This window comes from Neofelis nebulosa, chromosome 6, assembly GCF_028018385.1.
Source record: "Neofelis nebulosa isolate mNeoNeb1 chromosome 6, mNeoNeb1.pri, whole genome shotgun sequence".
Lineage (NCBI taxonomy): Eukaryota > Metazoa > Chordata > Mammalia > Carnivora > Felidae > Neofelis > Neofelis nebulosa.
Window position 1 is genome coordinate 63974796 of NC_080787.1, and position 4573 is coordinate 63979368.

Here is a 4573-nt window from a genome sequence, read left to right on the forward strand (position 1 = left end):
TCTCTCCCTCTTTAAAAACAAACAAACAAACAAACCAAAAAACCAAAGTGAATATGGCTGATAATTTTTCAGAATGGATGATATAGTCCTAAATTTGAAAAAGCACAAATTTTTGTGTTACAGCAGAATATCAAAAATAAACTGAAAAGAGATGTTAAATGGAGATACTAAACACAAAGAAATTACAATTAGAGATTACATCAGCTTTTTGGATGCCAAAGGATGGTCAAATAGTTTAATGGTTGAAAGAAAATATAATTAAATTCTATTAAATTTATCCATTTTGTTCTAAATCTTGTCTATTTTTTTCTGATTTATGAAAGTGTTTGATTTTTAATCAGCTAGGTCAATTTTTATTGTTTTCACTTTCCTGAGAAAAAATTTCAGACTTGGCTTAGTTATTTTATAATCTGTGTTTTCTAATTCCATTACCTGAGATGCCTATGGATCTTTTTCTGTTGGTTTTTGTTTCTGCTAGTTTTTTCTCAGTATGTCTTATCTCTTCAGGTATTTGAAAAATTGTGTGTAGAAAAAATTGAACCCCAGGATTTAATCTTGTTTCACAGATGCTTTTCATTTGTTCCTGCCCAGGTGCTTGGAGGCATTAACAATTCTGGATGAACTTGATAATGTACCTGCATGTCTGGTTTGCCTGGAGAAAGCCAGTTTTATGCCTATTTATCTGGTATTCTATCTGGTTTTAGTATTTTCATGACTTTAATAAATGATGAATAATTATCAAAAATTGCTGCATTAAAATAAGCTGGGATGGTTTGGGTAAATCTCTGCTTTTACTGATGGATGCTCTATGAAGACATGATGGTTTCAAACATTGAGATGTTTAGGCAGATCCTCCAGAGTGTGGTAGAGTTAAGTGAGCATGACTCGTTCACCTACCTGCACTCCACTGGAAAAGCAGAAGGAGGCTTAGAAACTATCTAGTTTAGTGCTAAAATTATCCATACCGGGCAGCACCAGAGCTAATATAACTAAATCAAATGAATGTTTGGTCACAATTAATTGCATAAATAGAATCCACAGCATTGTCAAGACAATTATGCAAAATCTGAGGTCACTGAACAGAAAACATTAGGTCACTGATAGTAGGAAAAGTCATGATATATGAAATGGAAATATGTGATATGAACAAGGGAGACCTGGGTGAATTGAGTCTCCCTGATAGCTGGACCAATTGCTCTCGCTTTTACATCAAATCTGTTAATGCTTTTTTTGAACATCTCACCTGAGGAAGTTACCCAGTGAGGTGAAGCCAGTTCAATTTGGGCCTCACCCATGACTGACCTCATTTTCCCAAATTTGTGGAGTCAGATCCCAGCACACTCAGGGAAATGGATGCTCTTGCCTCAGGTTTATTTATATCAATCCTTTTCTGCTATGATTTAGGCCTCAGAGTTTTTCCATCTGATCCTGCAACAAGACATGTTGCTGGCCTTTTGGAGTGATGACCTTAGGCTGACATGTCTCCAAGTGCCGAGAGTAATAGGCAATCTGGATGTCTGAGATTTATGTGTGCCGAAGTATGGGATGGAAACCCCATAAAAATACAAAGGCTTATTTCCTCAGTGAAATGTGTGAGGGCCCAGTGGTTTGTTGACATATCTCCTGTACAATGTAAGGGGAAAACTACTACGCTTAGTATAATCCTGCTTGGTATGTGAATTGCTATAACTGATTCAGTTGGTGTCTTGATATGCCGCTGATTTTTTAAATGTTTACCTATTTATTTTGACAGAGAAATAGTGAGAGAGAGAGAAAGAGAGAGAGAGAATGAATGGGGGAGGGGCAGAGAGAGGGAGAGAGAGAATCCCAAGCAGGGTCCATATATACAGTTCGAAAAACTGATGCAGGGCTAGAACCCACAAACCGTGAGATTATGACCTTAGCTGAAATCAAAAGTCAGCTGCTTAAATGATTGAGCCACCCAGGCGCCCCAATATGCTGATGTTTTGATAAGGATTGAAAGCTATAAAAGCTTCTCCATGCATCAGGGCAAGGAATTCTGCTTAGCAACTTGGCATTAAGACCCAGAAAACCAGTACAGATTGGTATGCCTTATAGATGCTGTGAGATGAGTCAATGTAAAATGACTCCCTAGAATTTGTTTTAAGAAAAAAAATCCATGCACCCTTCAGCAAGTGACTAATTTTAGTTGTCTACTCAAGGACATGTACAAGGATTCTAATTAAATTTTGTTAACAAACAAACATCCTAGGTATATAAAACATCCTAGGTATATAAAATACCTATATAACTGTATTATAAAACACTAATATATAACAAATCTATATCTATTATCTGTATCTGTTTACAATATCTCCAATCCTTATTAAATCACAGAGGATGATAACCCTGAATTTTAAGAGAAAAATGCCACATTACAATATCATATATAGTATAATTTCAATTTTATATAGTACTTGGTACATACTAGATATTCAAAAATATTTACCTTATTGATGAATAAAAAAAATAAAACGTTTTTTGTACTGCAACAATAAAAAGATATATTCTTTCTCCAACCTAACTTTCTCTCACTATGTCACCCTAGTTTTCCTTTCCAGAGAACAAGTTTTATGGTGTATGTGTGTGATTTTTTTAATATGAGAGCATATTTCCTGTCTTATGTTCCTCACATCATATTTGCTCTTTCCACCCACTGCAATCTGGTTTTCAGTTCTATATTCCACTAAAATATACTGGAAAAGATGTAAAATAATCTTTCAATGGTAACATCCATGAGAAAGCTAACTGCAATTGCTGCCTGCCCCATTCAGTCTGTGGAGCCCCCTCAGCCCTTGAGCATCTCTTTCCTTGGTTTCTCAGCACCAATGTTTGTTTTCTCACCTCCATGACCATCTCTGCTTCATCGCTTATGTTTACTCCTCTTTCTTAACATTGGTAACCTTTTTCCTTTACTAATTCTCTTATTTTCTCCCTCCAGGGTATTTTTGCTCCTGTAGCTACCATAGAATTCCCAAATTGCATTTCCACTGAGCTCTCTTCAGAGTTCCAATCTAATCTACTCACTTCATTATCATTCTCCCCACTTTTGATCTTGCACCACCTTCTGTGTCTCCAATCTTAATGACACCTTTCTCCTTTGACATGCAAATCAGAAACAACAGAGTAATCTAACACCCTCCCTCTAATAACACACAAACCATTTTTATTTCACTTCATTAACATTTCTCCTTTCCATCCCATCCTCCCCATTTCTTTGGCTTCTCCCTTACAATTACGCCCAATCATACTTCCTCTAGATTATTGCAGTGGTCTCTGGATTTAAAAAGTTCCCTTCCTTCTATTTTACGACTCTGGAATTCCTACTACAATTGCTAGTGTAGAAAAATTGCAAATACTAAATGGCCTTGACATTCCTTGATGTTAATTTCAGAATGTTGTTACTAATTTTTTTTAAAGGCTATAGACTTTTTTTTTTTTTGCGAGAATTCACAAGAATACCTTTCCAGATTTAATTTCACAGTGCTCTTTTCCAAGCTGCTTATAATATTTCTCACGCAGAATTATTTTTCACACTGTCTTGTTTCTATATGCTAAATCTGCTTGAAAAACCACTGTACCCTGCTTTCTTCTTTCATTATTTTGTCATTTTAATGGCACTTTTCCTATATCATAGGGAACTGCTTTTTTCATATTATTTTATACGTACTATTTATGTTGATGTTTGGGGTTGAATGCTTCCCTATGATATTTAAAAAGCATCTTAACTTCCCAGAAAAAATGTCCACAGATCACATGCAGAATGAATTGTTAGCACTATTCTCATCTCTAATGCATTGATTAGTTGATCTCAAGAAGTAGGTATGTTCTTCCTTTGTCTCTTCACTTGTTTCTTGTTTTTGTTTTTGTTTGTTTGTTTTTGTTTTTCATGAAGTCAATCTTGATATAGTTTTAAATGAGTACTTCCTTTTTTCTCCTGGAACTTATATTAGAAATCCTACCCTCCTGGAACCAAATTATCACAGCCTAGTAATGATAAAGATCAAATATTTTTCTCTTTTATGCAAATAAATATATAAACACCTCTCATATTCCCCATTCATACATACATACAGTCACTAGAAAACTGTTCAGCTTAGGATTTGTTGTGAAATTGAAAGGAAAAAGTAATGTCAAATGTTGTACTCAGTGAAAATAAAACATAACAAGCTCTATCATACTAGAGAAAATAGATCATGTTAAAGCTTTCTGTGAGGGATCCTGTTTTCTTATTCATCAATGTTCCATATCAGAGTCTATCCATCCATGTCTATATGTACATAGACCACAGAGAATGTATTTTTTAAATACTAAACTTTATAGAGACATTGCAAGGTTTCTTGTGGATGACTGAACACACCCTCAAATAAAATGATGTACTTTATTTTATTATATAAGCATATGAGGTTAAAAGGTGCTGGAAGCTGACAGCTCAAAATTGGACTGTAGTGTTCCCTACTGAATTTAACATAACAAAAATTTCACAGGATGTCAAAAATATTTGGACACATTCAAAAACAAGATCAATCTGGCCTCATTTCTAAACATCAGC